This window comes from Vidua macroura, chromosome Z (genome assembly GCF_024509145.1).
Source record: "Vidua macroura isolate BioBank_ID:100142 chromosome Z, ASM2450914v1, whole genome shotgun sequence".
NCBI classification, from domain to species: Eukaryota; Metazoa; Chordata; class Aves; order Passeriformes; family Viduidae; genus Vidua; species Vidua macroura.
The window spans coordinates 30,883,098-30,905,669 of record NC_071611.1 but is presented as its reverse complement, the minus strand read 5'-3'; the positions used below and the strand labels follow the sequence as shown (position 1 = coordinate 30,905,669).

At 43.8% G+C, this 22,572-nt stretch overlaps 1 long non-coding RNA gene across 4 annotated transcripts in view; it reads left to right on the top strand.

Annotated features, from left to right (window-relative positions):
* LOC128822630 (uncharacterized) overlaps positions 1-21,431 on the top strand; it is a 52,980-nt gene extending 31,549 nt beyond the window's left edge. For 3 of the 4 annotated variants that reach the window (XR_008441528.1, XR_008441531.1, XR_008441530.1), the window contains 4 exons: positions 10,543-10,603; positions 12,500-12,613; positions 18,938-19,039; positions 20,061-21,431. This is a non-coding gene — a long non-coding RNA (uncharacterized LOC128822630). The remainder of the gene's footprint in view (positions 1-10,542; positions 10,604-12,499; positions 12,614-18,937; positions 19,040-20,060) is intronic. The other variant, XR_008441529.1, reaches the window with a different exon arrangement.
* The last annotated feature ends 1,141 nt before the right edge of the window (positions 21,432-22,572 follow it).

The following is a 22,572-nucleotide window of genomic DNA, read 5'->3' as shown; positions in this document are numbered from 1 at the left end:
TAGTATTTTCGATATTTTGATTATAGATTGAGATATTCCTGAATATTATTTTCCTCAAAAAAAAGAGTAAGAAGAGTGATAGGTCCATCCTTTCCTTCATATGAGGCCACCATGTGCCAGTGCACTGAGGATCATTTGTGGCTCTGGTAGCCTAACATAAAACCACACACTGATAGTGCAAAACAGGCAGGTATGGAAATAGGAAGCGACCACTACTGAGGGCAGACCAAGCCCAGATACAGACCAGAGAGAGCAGGGGACACCATAGCCCAAGCCGTCTCACAGGAGCTGGGCATGCAGAGAGCCAAGGTCAGCAGCACAAGGAAAGTTTCAGCTCCAAGCCCTCACCTGTACCTTCACAACTGACCAGCTGGCATGTGTCTTCACAGACACTCTCAGTGTGACCTTCAGCAAGTACAAATTAGGGTAAAAGAGAGGAGGGAGGCAAGACTCCAAGGAGAAAAATGGATATTTGAGGGGAGTTTCTTCTACCAGCACCAGGGACAGAATCACAATAAATAACTGGATGTTTGCTTTAAAATAAAGAGGGATGACTGCAGCAGGCAGGTCAGCAGAGACACGTTCAAGGTCACTGTCTTTGTAGAGGAGATGGGGAGAGAAAGGTTTGCTATGATGGAGGGAGATCAGGAGGTGGGCACACACGAAGTGTCTCTGCAAGGTACCACCTTGAGTGTACAACACATGTTGGAAGAAACCTCAGTGGCATCTCTGACAACCACACCAAAGATTTTTTTTTTTTTTTTGTTTTTTTTTTTTTTTTTTTTTTTGGTATTTTTGTTTACCTCTCTTGGTTTCTCTGGAGCACCTCTCCACTGACTAGTTGCTGGTAGTGCCTATTCCCAATTAAAGTAAGTTTTTCCCTGTATAAAAAAAATACAAAATAATAATACCCCCCACCCCTAAAACTCTGAAACTTAAAACCAAGCCTATGTTAACATAAAATTGTTAAGTACATTTAAAGTAGCTGATAAGGTGATATAGAGATGGACAATATGACCAGTACTGTGAAATTCACATCAGTTTTAAATCACCACTTATATTCAGGGGACCGTAGATGACTAGAGATCAATAATTGCAATGAAATCTTTATATTGCCATTTTTGAAATTACATCCATTAATGGACCTGAACAATTAAACAAATTTTAAAGAGCAAGAAATCTGTCAAAGTATGTCTATATATTTATATTTACAGATACAGTCTGTAAGATTACAATGAATATAACTTTCTCTCAACAGTATATACAGATATGCACTGCCTACATACATTTGTGAAAATGTCTTTGAAATGTATTCATTGAAGTTAATTATACAGGTGTAATACTTCTCTTCATTTAATGCTATAAAATTAATCATTTTTATCTCCAATGCAAATGATCATGTCATTTCCAACTGCACCCAGCTCTTTCTCTCATATGCTGAATATGATTAGTTTTCCTTTAGCAGAATTAGAGCATGTGATTATCTGAAGTTAAGCAAGAGCAATGTCTCCTGATGTTATTTCAGAGTTTCTGTTATGCTATAGTATTCTCAACAAACAGGATTTCAGAAATGCATGCTGCAAAAATGTTAGCCAAGTGAGCTCTAGAGGCTGTGGCCTTTTGTGAGCGCAGAGAAACCAACAATGGCAACTCATAAATCTTCAGAATCTTCATAAGAGATTAGCTAGACATTACAGCAAACACTTGGAAAAACAAAAGGAATACAGCTACTTCCAAAAGTATAGGCTGTCTCATTTGGAAATACTTCCACTGAGTTGCAGCTGAAGTGAATGTCTTGAATGATTTCAATGGGAACCAGGTAGAGCTTGTAACAGCCTCTTTTTAAATCAATATTCCATATTTGAATGAGAGAGAACTAGACAGGTGTCACCTAATTTTCTAGAAGTTAGACATCAAAGCTCAAAGCCCAGAGACATGCGCACTTACAGCAGATATTAATTTTCTTCCTCCATTTTGGTTGTCAATCAACTGCTTGTGCATGATGATGATGGAGCACACATCTACTGTTCGATGTGAAAAACAGACATAATTTTAAACAAGTGTTTCTAGCTTTCAGATATTCTGCTTGCAAACACGGCAGACAAATTCTGCACTCATAAATGTAATTAGTGATTGAATGATTTTAAGATATATTCTCCATAGAAATTAACTCAGAGTGTTCTGTATAATGGCAATTAAAAAAATATATTCTTCTCTTTCTTCAAGCAAGACAGGGGAACTTTAGAATATAATTTAAAACATAATAAAATTAGATGAAAAAAATTTTCTAAATTATGCATTGCAGGTATCACTTAACAATTTTTTGCTTCTTTATCAAGTCAAAATGTCAAGCACAAGTTTGGGAACAGGGTATGCCAACAGGGTGCAGTTGGAAATGACATGATCATTTGCCAGTGGTGGAGCATTGTTTTGTGCTCAAAGCATTTGCAATGTAATTTGGTTTTCTTTGCTTTCTTTCTAGCATAACTGAAGTGTCCTGTTGCTATAGAGGCCAGAGCTGAGCTGGCACCAACAACTGTACATACACCTGAAGCATTAAAAATCCTGATTAAAAGCTGCCCTCACAGCTCCATAGATATACATCTTGTAGAGGGCATCTGTCTGTAAATGCCAGATGCATTGTCAAACATCAACTTTTGCTTTTGGCTCTATACATACCAAAGTTCTTTACCTGCTCTTTCAGCTTTCTATTGCCATTTTTCGTGTATTAGGTTTAGATTTCTAGAAATTGAGTAGGTCACTGTAACCAGCTATTGTTTGGGTGAATGACACAATTCTTATCTGCTCCTTTCTGCTTCTTAGATGTGTTTTGAACTACATATTTCCATGTATGTATATAAGGCAACCCTGCTAGTAACTATGCTCTTAGAGCATAAATGTAATACAGTAAACACCTAGGCAGAAACAGAAGGCAGTTCATGATGATATATGTTAGGAGTGAAAAAGCCTGCTAAATCAGCAACCCACCAGAACTGAGAGGTAATCTAAGGCCAAATACCTAATTTGTATGTGGGTTTAATTCTTATAAAGAAACAAGCCTTTGTATCTCACACTCAGTACTTTTGGGAAGAAAAGATTCAGATCAGTCCTCTGTAAAGCCTTTTGCAATGCCACATTATTGGCAAGGAACATGTATTTTTCTAGTGCAGCCAAGTTTTGTACTAACTACCTCTTCATTGGAGTCTGTGTGGTATGTTCTCATAGCTTCATTTCACATTGCAGATTTATAAAAGTGGAAAAACTACAAGCTGAACCAAAATGGTAAGGGCAGTGGATTTCATATACGCCACACACAGCTGATAATTTCCCTGATTTTCACAGAGAATTGCAGATTTTCCCTTCTCACTTGGAAAAGCTGCAGGCCACAGTGAATTTGAGAATAACTTGGCTTGGTGTGTGCCATGTGTACCAAAATGAGCTCAGGAGAGCGGGAGAATGGGGGCAGAAGGGCTGCTGCGTGTGCACCATACTACTTGTTAGACAGGATGTGGGAATGTAATGGGTGCAGTTCCAGGGTGTCCTTCTCAACTGAAAAGGAGATCTTACAAAAAGTATAATTCTGAGAATGACATCAACGACTTGTAGGGATGACCTCATGTCTGCAGTTCTGGGTCACAGATCTGATTAGGATGCACTGCAAGGAAAGCAGTGGGGATCACTTCTGGATCTCCTTGTAGAGCCTGGAGAAGGAACGTCCAAATAAAATAAGAAGTGGAGAATAAAAGGTGGTGATGATAGAACAAGGAAAAAAGCAGTGAACCCTTTCCAGCTTAATTTTAAAATCTGTGGGGAGCTACCACTTTGTATTAACATTAGATAAACCCATTTCTCTGATGCCTTTGTCCTTCATGCTCCTCACAGAACAGTCTCTAGTAAATTGCTATGTTTCAACTCCCAGGTGATCCTATTCTTGTATTTATTCTTAGTTGGCTATGGTGATTGTTACATGGAAAAAACCCACAGATTTTGAATCATTTGTGACCCACTCAGGCTTTTTCAGTCTGTCTACAGCTTGACTGTTGCTGCAATGTCTACTAGTAACAAACAAGAATTCCCATGGGCTTAGAAATGTTTCAGCAGTAAAAACACTAAGGTGCTACCCAGAGTAAATCTCTGTGCAGCAGCCTGCAGCACTGCCCTTCAGAAAAGAAAACATAGTCCAGAATAGGGGGTGGCAGTGTAATTTTTTTGTTGCTGTTGGACACTATCTTTGGAACTGTATCCATCCAACAACATGGTCATTTTTAATGACACAGATGATTTAATGTTATCTTGCTCCTCAGTAATTGTGGAGAAAGCTGTGATACAGAGAGCACCAGTACATAGAGCATGTCTATATACACTTGCAGTTGTATTGCAAGAGCAACCCTAGCCCTGCTCTGCACTGTGGTTTTGCTCTCTGTGCAGCTGTTGGGAAGCCTGAGAGAGTCACACTACCATGGGATGAGCCTCAGCTCAGGATGTTGATGGGTCTACACCCTCTCTGTCCTCCCCTAGGCCTCCTTCTTTCAGAGGAAAGATTTGTTGAAAGAAAGGGAGTTATGGCTGATGTTACTTTTTGTAGCTGCTTTTGCTCATCCTGAATTTTGTGGTCAACATACTTGAGCCTGTAATAAGAAAAATCCTCTGCCTACCAGCTCATTCTGTTTGGTGTCCTAAGGTCTCCCACCATGAATGGTCAGCAAGCTCCAGGAGGAAGACTGGGGCAGAAAGCCCTGCTGGGTGATGCACCAACAGATAGGTTCATAAATGAAGTTCTATGTTTGGCTACAAGTCAGGATGACCTCAGGAGCACTCCTTTGTCATTTGCAGCTCTTAAACTCAGGACTCCTTATTGAATTTATCAGAAAATTGCAGTAATTTGAGCAGTAGCTACAAGACATATTGAAGTGGGCTAGCTAAATGAAACAGCAGTCTTTGAAACCATTTTAAAAAACCACTCTTCTCTCCGATGAGTTCTAGCAAAGAACTATATCCACTGAAATCATGGGGAATTATCTGCCACTAAATCAAAGGAAAGCTGTTTTAACAAGATGACTGTGTCAGTCCATCTTCTCTTGCTGCCTATCGGGTATGTCAGCAGTATCAAAAAACTTGGGTAATTTCTTACTTCTTACAAGATCAGTCCCTGTACAGCAATGGTTGTGCAGGAGTGGGAACTCTCTCCTGCCCATTTCTGCTAGCAGTGAAGTTTTTGAGCAAATCTGCATTTATTTACATACCTTGCAGCAGCAGTAACCATAACCTCACACTATAATTATGCAGCAACCAAACTCCAAACAGGGAGTTTAAATGAAGTTAATTTCTGAAGTGCTTTATTTGTAAAAGAAAAGTACAGTATCATGTTGATGGTTCTGAATTCCTTGAAGGAAGGTAAAGCTTGTCTACTACCCATTTACTACTTGCTGCTTGCCAGTCTATCAAAAGTAATGGGAGACAAAAATTGTTTTCAACATTGTCTTTTCATATGCAGGTGTCCTCTTTCTTAATTTTTTTCCTGAAAAATCTGCAATGCTGACCTCTGTTACAAGATGCCTCACATCTAATTGAACACTTTACTATCCGAGCGCTGGTCATAAGACATGAGCCTTAATCCTGAATCCTTGAATCCCAGAATCAGAGAATCATTATGGTTGGAAAGGACTCCTGGAGATCATCTTGTCCAACTGCACTACCAAGGGAGGATCACCCAGAGCAGGTGGCACAGAAACATGTCCAGCTGGGTTTTGAGTGTCTCCAGAGAGGGAGAATCCATGACCTCCTTGGGCTGCTTGTTCTAGTGCTCTGCCACCCTTAATATAAAGTTCTTCCTCAAGCTGAGGTGGAACTTCTTGTGGTTTTGTTTATGACCATTGCTCCTCATCCTGTATCTGGGCACCACTGAAAAGAGTCTGGCACCATCCTCTTGGCACTCACCTTTCAGATATTTATATGCATTGATGAGATCCCCTCTCAGTCTTCTCTTCTCTAGACTAAACAGGCCCAACTCTCTCAGTCTCTCCTCATAAGAGAGATGCTCCAGACCCCTCATCATCTTTGTGACCCTTTGCCAGACACTCTCCAGGAGCTCCTTGTCTCTCTGGCACTGAGGAGCCCAGAACTGGACACAGCACTCCAGATGTGCCCTCACCAGGGCCCAGTAGACGGGGAGGATCAGTTCCCTTGACCTGCTGGCCACACTCTTCCCAGTGGAGCCCAGGATCCCACTGGGCCTCCTGGCCACAGGGCCACACTGCTGGCTCATTGTCACCCTGTGATCCACCAAGACTCCCAGGTCCTTCTCCGCAGAGCTGCTCTTTAGTGGGGCAGCCCCAGCCTGTGCTGGTACTTGGGGTTATTCCTCCCCAGGTGCAGGACCCTGCACTTGCCCTTGTTGAGCCTCATTGGGATTTTCTCTGCTCAGCTTTTCAGCCTATCAAGGTCCTGCTGAATGGCAGCTTTCCTCCAGTCATTTGGCACCTCTTCAGTTCTCCATGATTTTTCAAAGGTGATGGACAGCAGCTAACAACATCTGCCAGCTCCCTAATACCCATGGGTGTATCTATCAAGGCTCATGGATTTATGTGTGTTCAGTCTCCTCAGCTGATATTTCACCCAGCCCTCCACAACCAAGGGGAAATCTTCCCTTCTCCAGCCTCCCTCTCTTACCTCCACGATCTAGGTTTCCTAAGGAAACAGCAGTAAAAACTGAGGCAAATAAGGCATTCAGCAATTCTGCTTTCTCTGTGTCTTCCCTCACCATGACATCCATCTGATTTAGCAGTGGCACCACATTTTCCATAGTATTCCTTTTGCTACTGATGTACTTTTAGAAGCCCTTCTAGTCCTTGATATCCCTTGCCAGACACAATTCCAAGCAGGCCTTGTCCTTCCTTTTCACATCCCTTCATACCAATGATGTTCCTACAGCCCTCCCATGCGACCTGTTCCTTTTTCCATATTCCATAAATTTCTTTCTTCCAACCCAGATTAACTAGAAAGTCCCCGCTCATTCATACAGGTCTCTTGCCCATGAACTATTTCTGATTCATGGGAATACACTGGTCTTGAGCTTGGAGGAAGTGATGCTTGAATATTGACCAGCTCTCTTGGACTCCCTTATCTCCTAGGGCCCTAAATGATGGAATTCCTCTAAATAGGTCTTTGAAATGGTTGAAGTTTTCTAAGAGTTTGGAGTTCTAGTCCTGCTTATTGCTTTGCTTCCTCCATGCAGGGTCCCAGTTTCCACTGTCTCATGATCACTGCAGTCATGTCTGCTCCTGACATTCACATCTTCAACCTGTCCTTCCTGGTTTGTTAGTACAAGATCCAGCAATACACCTTCCTTGTTGGTTCCTCCACCACTTACATCAGAAAGTTAGCTTCGATGCTCTGCAGAAACTTCTTGTGTGTGCTGAGTTGTGTTGTCTCTCCAACAATACCAGGGTGGTTGAAGTTCCCCAAGAGAATCAGGACCTGTGATTGTGAGGTTACTTCTAGCTGTTCACAGAAAGCCCCATGAACTTCATTCAGGTAGCCTGTATTGAACACTCACAATAGTGTCACCTCTATTAGCCTGTACCTTAATTCTTACCCATAAGCTCTCAATTCTTTCATCTATGCTTGAGTAGAGCTTGATACATTCCAGTTGCTCTCTCACACCAAGAGCAATTCCACACCTCACTGACCTGTCCTTTCTAGAAAATACATAGCCACCCATGACAACACTGTAATTTTGTGAGCTATCCCACCACGTCTTGTAATTGCAATGAGATTGTGGCCCTGCTACCACACATAGAGATTTCTAGTTCTTGCTGTTTATTCCCCATGCTGTGTGTATTTTTATGTACAGCCACTTCAGAAAGGTAATCAAGCATCCAGCTTCCCCAGAAAAGGGTTTTAGAGGATTCATCATAACCATATGTTGCATCCTGGGATTGGGTTTTAAGGGTTCTTATTTGTGTTAGCTAGCCGAGTCCTGGGTACCCCCACGCTTCCCCCATGTCGTTCCCCTCCTCGCGGTGTCTGGCCCCATGCTGCCTGCTGTTGGGCTTTCCCCTCTGCCGCTCCTGTAACCACTCCCCCATCCGGCCCCGGGAACCCCCATGTCCACCGCCCCATCCCCACGATCCCACTCAGCCCGAGGCTCGGTGCCTGCCCCTGCAGTTCTCGGGTTGGTCACCGTCCTATGTCACCATCGCATCACCCGCATGGACTGGGGGGGGGCATCTACCCTCCCTATCACATCCCCTATATCATCCCACTCCCTCACGGGTTCCGGCGCCATTTCCCCCACATGGAGTGGGAAGTGCAGGTCGCTACCCCCCTACCGCAATTCTCAGTGACAATAAAGTCTTCCTGCCTTCCTCGTGGGTGATCTGGACATTCCTTCCCTCTTTACCTTGGATCCTGTAGCACGGGCGACAGAACCCGGCAGACCCTGACCCGTGTGCCGGTGCCAGCGGCACGCAGGAGAGAAGTGGCGAACCTGGAAGTCCGGGAGGAGGTGGCGCTGGAGGGCGTTGGAGCTGCCCTGGACTGCAGAGAAAGAGAGAATGCCGCAACCATACACACACTTGATGTGGTTAGCCCTATGATTCTCATCTTGAGAAGCAGTCAAGGAACATCTGTCACCGCACTGGTTGAAATTACCTACTGCCCAGGAGGAAGAGATGGCACAAGCATTGCGACTTTGGACCTCATCATCTGACTCCTTCATTTTAAAACCTATCTCACCAAACTGACCAGCCTGCTGCCAAAGATTCTCTTGCCCTTTTTAGATGGAATGATCCCATCCTTCTCTATCAGACTACAATCATTAAAGCACAATCCATTGTCACAAAAGCCAAAACCAGCACCAGCCACAGACCAGATGTTGATTTGAACTATGTGCCTACTTCTGGCTTCTTTTCTAACTTGGAAAAATAAGCAGACGTTGACCATGTTAGAAATTGTGTAATATACTCTTTATATTACAGTGGAGAAAAATATGAGCCCTACTTTTCTTGCTCTGACCAACATTTACTTCTCTTTGTTGGTGTATTTCAGCCAGTAAAAAGGGGAAAGCAATAAAAGATGCGCTAAAGTATAAAGTAAGAGGAAGCTTATCTTTACAACTGTTAGATCTGTGAATTTTATTTATTTTTAGTGGTAAGTACAGCACTTCCGTGACCCACATCCACAGCACTCTATCCTTGACGACAAAGAATCATTTTACTAGGTTGAGTTGTATTACTTCATGCTGCTACCCAAATACTGCCTGGCTTCCAGTTTCTTAATGTATGTGGTTTGGGTCCTGGTTGCTAGTTGGAGGTCTTTCTAGAAAGGCTTTTTTTTCCTCCTAAAATAGCTGTTTAAAAACTTTGAGTATTGTTTGCACTTTCTACTGTGTAAGCATCTTGGTAAGCATAGAGACATATATCTAGATAATCTATGGTTATTTCCTAAGGCTGTTACACACATTCCTTTCACTTACCTGTTCTTCTGGCCTAGCATGGTCCCTTACCTATACCAGAAGAAAGACTATTAGTGGTAGCTTTCAGATGCACTCTCCAGCTAGAAAACAAAGCAAAATATAGAGGGTTGGGGTGTTGGTCTGTATGGTGTTTTCAGGATGGCAGTAAAGAGGGGAAGTATGTCCAACAGGCAACCCAAGCAGGGCCGCTACTGACTGGGAGACTTTGCAGCCTGCTGGAGAGATGCTCTGCCTCAATTCCTGGAGTTGTGGGACCTCCTTGCTATGTCCAACCAACTCTCAATTTCCCATTAGCTCTAGATCTAACCTGAGGCAGACTATCCCTGTGCTTTACTTTGAAAAAATTATAGTTTTAAGAAACATGATGTCCTAGGGTGACTTTATGATGCTTCTATCCACAGTTGTCTGTTCTTTTTATGCTGGATATTATATTCTGTGACGTCAAGATGGGCTCTGAGAGCAAAGGTGGGGAGAAGAAGAAGCACAGAGTTGTTGTCAGCCTGCACTCACTCCTCTAAAAGCAACACTCTTCCACATTCTGCCCTGGACTGTGTTGTCTGGGCACGGACAGAGCAGAACAGAGCCCTCCTTTGCTTTTTAGTTAGTTTAGCTAGCTGAGGCAGTCCAAGTTTTCCCTGGACTGTTTTTCTTTCCCTGTTCTTGGATCCATTCAAACCTGCTCCGGACTGGGACCTGGGGAAACACGGAGAGCTCACACTTTGTGGCCCACCAGGACCTACTGTGGGCAGCAGCAGCCTTTCCCAGCGCCGGAGGGACTGAAAACAGAGACACCACCCACCAGACAGACTTTCTGACTTTGTCATCTCTTTAGAGCGGCAAATTAGTTTTGTCATCTGGTATTGTTCATTTTGTGTGCTGGGGAGTGCTTTGCCTGTTAAATAAACAGGTTTTTTTCCACTTCTCTCTGAGGAAATTTTTCCCAAACTGGTTGAGGGGGAGGGGCTGCATAGGTTGGCTTTCTGGGGTGGCCCCTTTTGAAGGTTTTCTCCCAGATTTGCCCTAAACCAGGACACATGGGTATAACTAATTTTTTTTTTCTTTTTTAGTTAGTGTTTATTTCCTGAATTGATACTGCAGTCCAAAAAGAGCATGAAAATGAAATGACAGGTGAGTGCAGAGAGAAACTAATCATGATGGTGTGAAAGAAATTTTCTATAAATTTGGAACTAAAGGTTACTTAAACAAATTAAAAATATCTATGTAGATAGGAGTCATCACCTATACATCCCTTTATGGCCTCATTTACACCACTGGCATCCCATCACTGGTGTCAGCTTTGTAGGATTTGTACCATTTCCAGGAGGCTTTACCCTTCCACTCATGTGTTGAGCAGCAAACGGTGAGGCAGGGCTGCTCCTGGCCCAGCATTCTGTAACTGGACCAGAGAGGGTGCCATGCACTTTTTGTGCACAGATCAGCCTTCACCCCTCAGTTCTGTCTGTGTGTTGCTGTCTGGAACAATGGTTTTCCCTGATCTGCCATTTCTCAAAGTGTTCAAAGACCAGGAACTCGACTTCTTGTGTGGTTTTCTGGGTCTTTTCTGGCCAATAGCAGAGATATCTTTATACTGTTGGCTGCAAGTAAAGTAATATAAGGCTCTTTTTTGAGTTTACGGATCTAGCTATTCTCGTGCCATGACATTCACTTGAGATATATTTTCCTATCTCGTTTTCCTTAGTGCCAACCCTATTTTTCTGCAATATCCTCTTCCTGCCACAAGACAGACTCCCCTGACACCTACCATTACCCTCTCTTGTCCAATGAGCTGCTCACCCAGGAGAAGTTTCTTTCAAACCACCTCACATAGTATTTCTTGAAAGGGTGACACTGATATCCACAGAAATAGGTTTCTACTGTGAAATTCTGACATCCAAATGAGTTTAAAATTTCTTTCTCTGCTATCTCAGTGACTGTGCAAGTTGTGACTGAAGCAATAATTGACGGGTTTTGACAAGTGCAGATTTTAAGTAACTATTGAGGATGCAAATGCCTAGAATAACTATATAAAACAATAAATATAAACCAGTTTGAAGTAAAAAGATTCATACTAATCTTTCATGTGAATAGATAAAAAAATGTCCATTTTTTTGCAGAATTTTTCTATCTTACAAAAAAGGAATGTGCAGATCCTTGCATGTCATACTTCCATGGCATTATTTAGCATTTAAAGCAAAAATCTGTGTGCAGTAGGGATATGTGTGTATAACTAATGGCAGCATTTAGGCCTTTATCTATCATGTCATTGAAAATGGTGTTAATTTAAAAATAAAACAAGGCTTTGGGAATTTTTCAGGGTCCTATTAATTAATTTCAAAAGTTCCATTAGTTTGATGGAAGAAAGGCTGTACACTATAATCATCTGCCAGCTGGTGATTTGTAATTTTAAGTAGATTTAGGAACACAGTCTCAGCCTCTGGCTTCTTTGCTTTACAGAGCAAACAGAGAGTCTACAGTGGCCTCCAAAGACTATCAGACATATCAGATTGGACGTTCTCCACCAGTTTCCCAATTGTTTCCTAGCCTTGAAATGAAAAAGGCAAAAAACACCAGATTTCCCTGGTGGATACTCCAGCTCTGGGTCAGCATGACAAAACATCTTTCAGGACAGTCCATGATGTGCTGTAAACTACATCACACTCTTTTGGCTCCAGGAAAGGCCAGTCATGGGGAAGGAGGAACAAGCTCTTCTCATCTTGTTGGTGTCTGCTCAGCTGTCAGAGTAACACTTTTATTTGGCTGGGGACCCCATCTTACAAGGATTTCTTCCAAAGTGGCATTCTGAGAACAACATTGATGCCAAATTTGTCTTATCTCATTAGGTCCTAGATATGATTTGCTCAATGTCCAAATAAACTGTCTTCCCTAAGTCCTGACCTTGAAAGTGAATTTGACAGCCAATCTGGGTTGGTCTTTCTTTTCTCTGCTAATGATATGTGAAAGTGGAAATTCAGAAGTTTCCACAGAAGTGCTACTTTCCATATTTCACTTTTCTTCTTTATTTAGAGACATGGCGAAACACTGGAGTTTAGTGAGAAGTTGGCTGTACTCTGGAATTCACCAGCACCAGGGTCCAGGACTTTGTTGATGCATGAACAAGGGAGGACAGAGCTGTGACTGGTAATGCATGCAATCCTACTCCTGATGAACTCAATAATCAATTTACTGCCATGCTAGGATCAGCACTGAGAGGAGAATGGAACAGCTGTGATGGAGAGCTGAGATTAACAGACACCTGTGCCAGGATATGAGTCATGAAGCAGCAAAAGCAGCAGAAAAGAAGAGGGTCATGACTGTAGAGGAGGAAGTGGACACCCAAAGTTGTGTGAAACATTAAAATCATAGAATCATGAAACACTTTAGTTTGGAAGGGATCTTTAAAGGATGTCTAGTCCAGTCCCCCTGAAATGGACACCTTCTGTTATGGTGAATTGCGATGAAAAAATTAAGACCCTACAATTCCTATAAAGATTTGTAGGGATGGTATGTTTATTCAGTGCTGGAGGCATGTAAGGGATTTTTCCCTTTCAAAGAACATGCATGCCCCTGAAAACACCTGATCTTTTTTTATTACTCTAGCTAATTTACATATTTATAGAATTTCACAATAATTTCATGCATATTCATTCTTCTGATTTCATGTTACAGTTAGTTACACTTGTACTCAGTTTTTGTCAGAAAGTACAGAAAAAACTCCTGGGTCACTCTGCGCTGTCTGTTTCAAGGTCTGAAGAGTCTTCCTTATCTCTTATCTCTTTAGCTTGGAAATTTGCATTCTTTCTCCTTAGCTGGGGCAGTTTTGCTAGTGCTGCAGTTACCAGACTAAACAGCATATTTTAGCAAGCTCAAAGTAGCACATTTCACCTAAATCCAGAAGAATTTTTACCTTGTTAAATTTTCATTCTGTTTCAATGGGACATCTTCAAGTAGTTGAGGTGGTTCAGAGTTCTTTCCAATATGACTTTGAATGAGCCCCAAGAATGGGGCATCTACCACTTTTCTGGTCAGCCTGTTCCACTGTTTCACCACCCTCACTGTAAAAAATTGATTCCTTATACCTAGTCTGAATCTAAAAAAACCAAAACCTCTTTTGGTTTAAAACCATTAGTTCTTTTCCTGTTGCAATTGACCCTGCTAAAATCCTGTACCCATATTTCTTATAAAACATCTTTAAGTACTGGGGAATTAAGGTCTCCCTGGAATGTCTTCTCTTCAGGCTAAAGAGCCCCAACTCTCTCAGTCCTTCTATATAGGAGAAGTGCTCCAGCCCTCTGATCATTTCTGTGGTCTCCTTTAGCCTTGCTCCAGCAAGCTGATGCCTTTCCTGTGCTGAGGACTGCAGAGCTGGATGCAACACTCCTAGTGGGATCTCGCCAGAGCAGAGCAGAGGGGCAGAGTCCTCGCCCTCAGCCTACTCAGTCTTTGGATTCACCCCAGGATATAGCTGGCTCTCTGGGCTGTCAGTGTACGTTGTTAGTCATGTCCAGCTTTTCATCCAAGAGCACCCCCAAGTCCTTCTCGGCAGGGTTGCTCTCAATCCCTTCAACCCCCAGCTATATTGATACTGGGGTTGCTCCTATCCAGGTGCAGGACCTTGTTCTTGGCCTTGTTAAAACTTATGAGTACTTGGGCCACTTCTTGTGCTTGTCCAGGTCTCTCTGGATGACATCTCATCCTTCAGGTGTGCCAATAGCACCATGCAGCTTGGGGTCATCTGCAAATCTGCTGAGGGTGCACTCGACCCCACAGTATCACTGATGAAAATATTAAACAATCCTGGGTCCAGTATAGATACCTTAGGGATACTACTTGTCACTGATCTTCATTTGAAAGCGTATTTTTCACAACTCTCTGGCTCTGTCCATTGATCCAATTCCTTATACACCAACAAGTACACCCTTGAAATCTGTTTGGATTCAGTTTGGACTTCAGAATGTTGGGTGGGACCCTGTCAAAGACATTACAGAAATCCAGATAAACATCATCCATAGGTTTTCACTTGTCCACTCATGCAGACACTGCACCAGTTCACTGCACTAATTCACTGCATTTCCACTGCAGCTCTGGTTGCCTCCTACCTCAATGTCACCCATAAGCTCACTTGCACTGGTGACCCTCAGGTTCAGTAACAGATCCCCTCTGCAGGGCTGTGAACTACCTGTCTTAAGAAGTTATCCTCCCTGCATTCCAGCAGTCCCCTGGATTGCCTACAGCTCACCAGAGATGTTGGGGGTTGAAGTTCCCCAGCAGAACAAGGTCCTGTGAGCATGATGCCTCCCATAGCTGGAGCAAGATTTTGTAGTCAATAGATTCTCAGTGATCAGGGGGCCTGTAAAAGGCACAATCCAAAAGCTTCCTTCTGTTACCTCATTCTCTGATTCTCACACAAAAATTCTCGATCTGTTTGCAGCTGTTCTTCAGAGAGACCCCTTCATATTCCATTCATTTCTTGATGTAGAGCGCAATCCCTTATGAACAGCCTGTAGCCATCGGTAGCCACACTCATCACAAGATTCATCCCACCATCTTTCAGAGATGATAACTAGTTCATATCCTTTTAGCAGCACAGTGACTTCCAGCTCCTCCTGATTGTTACCCACAACTGCATCCATTGGTGTAGAGGCACTTCAGCTGAGCTGTCATCTATGTAGTATTTTTAGAGGCATGCTCTTTAATCTTTCTGAGATTTTTCACCAGTGTTCACCTCTACACTTCTATTACCTTGAGTCATCTCTGTAAGACTATTATTTTCTTCTAAAATAGGGTATCTTTACGAAAGTGTCACTGTTATCTTTGATATATCATGCCCATCTTGGCAAATCTTTGCAATTAAGAGGTTGAGTTGTACCTTAAAAATGAAGAGTAGTCAAATAGTTTTCCAGATGAAGAGGACTTCTGGCTGCGTCTATGACCTAGCAATTTTAACCTCTATATTCTTGAATTTTCTAGTCACCAGCTTTGGAGTACCCATTAGATTATTTATGCAGAGGGCACAGATCCAGTTTAATGATATGCCACCATCACTCAATAAATATGAAATAAATATATTGTTTTCAAATTTATATTTTAAATATCTGCTTAATCAAGTACAATGAACGAAGTGAGTACCTACATGTAGCATTACAGTCCCTGGGTGGGCATGGATAGTTTGGATTTAAATTTACACAGGGACTGCACCTATCACATTCCATCCTAAGCAGCAGACATCTCACTGTTCAGCTGTGTGGGGATCAAATCAATCAGCAGTTGAGATCAGGGTGTTTCAAACTCCCTGTATATACTAGGTTTGGACAATAAAACAGGCTGTTTGTTGCATGAAGCTTTGAGGTGTGTGTGTTGTCCCTGTCTTTGACTACTGGCCCCATGAGACACGTGGCCTTAACGTACCATGTGATGACGTCCGTGGAGAGCAGCCAGACCAGCAAAAAGCTGGAAATGACCAGAGGCGTGCATGGAGACCCACCCAAATTATACAGTGAGCAGAGCTGTTTTGTGGCAGAAAGCTGATTAAAAAAAATCTGTATTTCCTTTGTATATACCCATTTTAAATAGAAGAAAAACTCCACTGGAAAACATAGTAGAATCCATCTCTGTGGAAGAACATCCAGCGATGCAGGTATGGAGTAACTTTCTAAGGGAACAGGACATAGATTTTGAAGAAGAGAATTTATTAGATTTAATAATCTGAACTAGAAATAGAGGATTGGAACCTACCAAAGAGAATGCATTAAATAGACACACAGACTGGTAAATATATAATGGATGCAGCTTACAAGGGTGACAATAGTGCAGTTAAAATCCTAAGACCTTGGAAACAAATATTGAACTTAATAATACAGATAAAAACCAAGACGCATAGTGAGGACTGGGTGCTGGGAAAAGCAGCTGCGTTGTGCCATACAGCACTGAAAAGGCATCACGTGCAGGAGCAACAGCCACATGAGCAGCGGGGCCAGGAAGGACAGCTGAATCCCAGCAGGCGGCAAGAGCCCACGTGGTGCTGATACCTCAGCATGTGCAGGCAGTTCCCCGGCCACTGGTGCAGCCTTGGAAAGCAGCAGGGGTACAGCTGGCATAGACAGTCCGCTTGCTGCTTGCAGTCGGCGGCTGCTGGTGCTTGCATGGGTGGCATGCTAGATTGCGCTATTCAGCCACATGAGTCAGTGCATGGCAGGGCAGAAGCCAACACAGCCATGGCACCCACCCAGCACCGCTGTGCTGGGCTGAGTCCCCTTCCAGCCACCCTGAGCTATCATCCCGGGTTAGGCTGTGCCACCGCAGCAGCCAAGCACCCCAGGACCATCCCACAGTGCCACGTGGTCCCTGGGGCCGCCCACGCACTGCCTGCACTGGGCTGCTGTGCTGGGTGGGACCATGTTGTTGGTGTGGGTGGGTACACTGCACTGCCCTGCTCTGTGTGGCCAGACCACGAGGCGGCCGCTCCGGCACCTCCCTGCACCATCAGTTGGGTGAGAATCCCACAGCCATGGTGCCACGCCATGCAGATACAGCAACTGCCCCACCACCATTTGCACCAGAGCAGCCCACACCTCCTATCACCATGGAAGCGCTAAGACAGCCTCCTTCTGAGACCAAATGGCCCAGCTCCAAACCTATTTGGGGGGGTGGGGCTCCGCCTCCCCACCCCCAGTCCAACCTCTGTGGAGCATGGCTTTGCCTCTAGTGGATGTGGCCCCACCCCCAACCCTGCCTCCATGGGAGAGTCTGGGAATTACATCACCAGGTGCTCCTGCAGACATCATACCTAGAAGCAGGGCCACTATCCCTACCGCACCACCTCTGCCGGAGCTACAGGCTTCCCTGTAATATACGCTGTCAAGGAACACAAGAAATACCATCAAAGAAAGCCAGAACCATTGTTGTCCTGCATAACACTGTGAGAATGCTGCAGCTGCTTGGCTGCCAGCAGCCCTACCAAATCCTGCCACCACTGGAGCCTCTCCAAGCCTTCCTACATCTCTGACCATCAATTGCAAGTTTCCCAGGGCTGTGGGAGGACCAAATGATACCAAAGAAGGCAGTGCCGGGTTCTTAGTCCACATACCTAGCAAAACCTCACAGCTGCCTTGCCTGTTACTGCTCTAACTCTACCAAAGTTCTCGTACCCTACAGACTAATAAACTGATGCTGAGTGAAAGAAAGGATAGGGCTAGTTTAACAGCCCCTTCCTCAAAAGGGAAGACTGCAGCATTTGAATGTGCTGGGGTTGAAACCGATTCATATGTCATGTCTTTGTTAACTAGCCCTATTGCAGTCACTATAAAAGTGTTAAGTCAATATTTCAAATATGGGCTACTGTTTACAGAATATGAGTTAAGACTTGCTGTAGAATGCTTATTGGTTTTGCTTTTGTACACTCTGCAAACATCATATTTACTCCAACAACCTGAGATTCTTTTTTCCTCTCCCAAAAATCTTACCATTTTGGTTACAGGATTTCAAAATCTAAAATAAATAATTTAGATTCCTTCCTGCCTCAAGAGACAACTTTGTAAGTGTCCTTTAGATGTCAAAGTGATTCACTTTTGTTATCTCTGTTCTATAGTACTACAGACTATCTGGGTGTATAGTTTTAGATTGGTTTATTTATAATGGGAGGCTAAATGGTGCTTTCAAGAGATTTATTTACATGTGTATGTAGTTATAGTTGCTTATAGGGTCTTTATAGCATCATTGATTGTTTAGCTGAGAATAGATAGCAAACCACCTGTTCCGTAAGTTATTACTGAAAGATTTTATTTGAGGATATGAAAGGGAAGCCCACCCAGTCTGGGTCTCAGCTTTGGCCAAGCTGTGGCCTTTACTGTTGGGAGGTGTGTTCCATCATGCCTTCGCAGACTAGGTGTAAGAGACGGTCAGAAGTTCCCCTCATTTTTGCCTCACGACTGTTGCAATGGCAGAGACTAAGATCCTGAAGACCCCAACTGGAGTTCTGGCCTGGTTGAGGTGGATGCTCACCAAGTGATTGTTTGCAGGTGTGTTTGCTGTGTTGCCACACTACACTGCTTTGAGCAGGGCCTGGCAAGGAGCGGCTTGCTCTGTAGGCTTACACCTGCTTCACGATCCCTGCTCATCACAATAACCCATGAATTTTCCCACCTCTTGGCCAAATGAACTTTCTGGGGTAACTTTGGTGATCTCCCATGGAAGATCCCTCATCTGCCTCACGACCACCAGACAGACAGGGATTGAAGCTCCCTCCCAAGGACTGAGACTGAGACTCCTATAATCCTAACACAAGGGCGCTAGCCTCACTGAAGCAGGATGTTTGCCAAGTGTTTCCTGCAGGTGTGTTTACTCGGCCAAGAAAACAATGGGTCTCACTCACTGCTGAAATTAACTTGCCCTGCTTTGGACTGTCTGTACCCATTTTTCAATAGACTCATTTCTCCATTGTCTTTTACTGGTTCCCCCCCTCGGCAGAGGACTATAAAAGACCCCTGAGTTAACCAGAGACTCTGAGACTCTCCCTGATGGACACAACTGATCTATTGGCTGGACCATGAGGATTTCGTCTCTCTGTTGGTAGCTACATCCCCGTTCCCCTCTTTCTCTCTCTCTCTCTCTCTATCTCTCTCTCTCTCTCTCTCCTTCATTTCCTTTCTAATCCTTCTATCACATTTGCTGTGGGCACTCAATAAAAGGTGCATTTGTTGTGATTAAACCAATAGTCCCCTGCTGTTTGTCTTTTGCACTTTTGGGATCAGTAAATGAACCATCACGACTCCCACTTGTACCAGTGGATTGTGACACTAGGTCATAGCCCTGGCCAGGCTATGGCTTTGACTGGCAGGTAAAGTTATCAAAACCAAGTGTTTCTGTACAAGAAAGATGAAATAAAGTCACTTTGACTAGCTAATTTGGCTTTGCAAAAGCTAAACAGCTTTCCTTTGAGATAAATGTGGAGACTTTGTCTGGAAGAAGCCCTCCAAGTCCTTATTGTGAGAAAGAGGCCCCTCAGCAATGGTAGACCCTGGGTGATAGCAAAGCATATAGGCAGTAGTATGTTTCATCTGATTGATTTTGTTCAAAAGTACCTATTTTGTTCTTGTTAAAATTGCTGGAATGAAGAAAGAGGGTGTTGCGGTGTGTTTTTGTTGTACTGTTATTCTCAGTGGTTTGTTCTGTACACTCCCTACCCTTCTCTCTGAGGCATTGGTTTAGTCCTAGTTGTCTATTGTATCCTAAACATGCCCCTTCTTCCTCATTATTCTCTGCCCATCCTTCTTCTTAGTTATCAATCCTACCTTGGACCAACCCCCAACCCTGGAAAACCCTTAATCCTTGACACCCCATTAGTTTGTTTAAACTGTTCCCCTCCCCTGTAACTCCTTATTGGTTTGAACATTGTAATCCCCACTTTGTGTTCCTCCCCAGTCTCTTTGCTATTGGTCCCCAACTCTAAACTCCACCCTTGTCCTATCCCTTTAAAAACCACTGCCCTGCCCTTGTTTGAGGTCCTTACCCCTGTTCCATATTTGAATTATGGACACTTATATTTCACTACTTTTATGATGTAATAATTTATTTATTTTTCATCTCGCAGTTTCTACGCTGATCCACCAGTGACTGCTTAGGAAGTTCAGGGCCCCGGAGGAGGTGTCACGCCCCCGTCAAGCACACAACATCGAGCGCATCACAAAAGGGGAAGAAGAGGAAGAAGAGATGTACACCCCTCACAAAGGTTTTGAGTGTTCTCATGTTCTCATATTTTTCTCACGTCTTTCAATCAATTCACAAAAAAAAAGGACAAATTGTGTTACAGTGCACTTGGGCTGTACTTTCCTCCCTTTCGGGGACCACTGTGACTAGAATCACATAAACAGGGTCCCTTCCTTTCTGCTCCCCTGGGGTTGGCCGAGAGCCAGAAAGCCCTACCTGTCCAGAGCCTAGATAAGGCCATGATCCTTCCCGTTCGGGCTGTCTTTTCCCCTCCATCTCATGGATTAAACAAGCTTGGAGAACCACATTGGGAATTGGAGCCTCTTTTGTACCTGTGCCCATCTCCTGACATGCCTTCCCTCAAGGCTCCATATATCTGGGCTGGCCTGGTGATTTGGGGGGGCTGAGAGGGTAGGCTCCTGAAAATTGTTTTTCCTGTTTACAAATTCTTTTCCAAGTAGCTGGGATCTTCTAAGAGTTCTAAGGGTTAAATGGTTGCTTGGTTTTAGTATTAATTTCTAACTTTGTAACTTCTAAGCAAATTGCCTCTGACAAGCTAGCCTGAGTTCTCACTTAACAGCTTCTAGTTTTGAGTGCTGCATCTCCAGTGATACATGAGAAACATCGCTAACTGAGAAAGCTAAGTTTGTCAATTTGAGTAAAACACTCATGTTGTCTTTGTCATCCTATCAGGTAACAAAGAACACTTTTATATTTTTTTTATATAACTCAAAGGGTGAGTTGTAGCATTACAGTCCTTGGGTGGGCAAGGATAGGTTGGATTTAAATCTGCACAGGGACTTTGTGGGAGGTGGTCCTGGGGGGGATCCACCAGGAATGCCCTGGGACACTACAATGGTCTAAGGAAAAGCATTGTCCTAGGATTCCCTCCTTCCCTCATGTCTATCACTAGTTGTACCCTCCCCTGTTAATGTCTATCAACCAGTTGTACCATCCCCAGTTCTGGAAAGTTCCTAGTTATATGTACTGTGATTGGTTCTCTCCCCGAAACTACTCCTTCCCCTCTCTCCCACTGGATCACCCCATTCCTACTCCTCCCATGAGCCCCTATCCCATTGGCCCCTATGTACCCTGACCCCGCCTCTCCTTCCCCGGTTATAATTCCTGACCCCTCCTCTGAAGGAGGCTCTCAGTGTCAGCTTCCCTCTCGAAAGGTGGTCTCCCTGCATCTTCCCTGCCTTTTCCTGCCTTCCTCTACCCCTGCTGAACCTGCAATAAACCCTCGAGAACAACAGCGCTCTGGGTGTCGTCCTGTCATTTGGTGGATTAATCCTCATCGCTATCTGGGCTCCTGCCGACCGGCCAGCAGTGGGCTTCCCTGCAGGACCAAGGTCCAGGGCGGCCACAGGACTTCACCTATCCATCCTAAGCTGCAGACATCTCACTGTTCAGAAGCTGGGCTGTGTGGTGATCAGATCAATCAGCAGTTGAGACCAGGATGCTTCAAATTCCCTATATATACACTAAGTTTGGACAATAAAACAGGCCGTTTGTTGCATGAAGTTTTGAGGTGTGTGTGTTGTCCCTGTCTCTGACCACCAACCCCATGAAACACGTGGCCCTAACATAGTACCTAAGGAATTACATTGGAGTCCATTCATTTTAACTCTTGCCACCTAACTCTGAAGCAATATCACCAAAGCCAATTCATCAGCTGTACGGGTATTCCTCATTTAGGCAGCTTGATAAGTGGATGGACAGGACAGAGAGAAATGCACCACTATTACTAAGAGAGATGCACTAAACAGTGACAATACCTGTTGTACTGCATTCAGGGCTTTCCAAGAAAACATTGCCATAACAAAATCAGTATGTCCTTGCCTCCTACCTCAGACATCAAAATCTAGGCACTTTAAGTTAAATGTTTCTTTAAAGTCAGTGAAGGTACAAGGATACTGGATTGAGAAGGTACAAGGATACTGGATTGAGAAGAATCAGAGCCCTAAAATGTTTGTGATGGTAGAAGGGAAATCCTGAAGTGGAACAAACAACTCAAAGAGAAGATTTCAGCTTACCCCAGTCTGGACAAGATCATTGCTTTTCCCTGTGCCATTTCCCTGTGCAGAAATTCTTTGGAGCAACAGGTTGAGCATTGGAAATAGGCATGATCAGAACAGAGCATGAGGATCTCCTGAACAAGATAATGAGCTTCAGCTAGCTCAGACCAAAGCTACTTAAATAGCTCCCCATACCTTCCTTCTTCAGTAACAGTAATACTTAAAAAAAGACATTGGCAGTGCTTCATTTTAGGTACTTACCAGCCCTGTCTACCTGAATTCTGGTGTGCCATGCACTACTGCATTGGTTCTGCTGTGGTGGGATGCTGGGTGCAGTCACCTGTCCTGCTGTTGCAGCTGCTTGCCTGAGGCCTTATG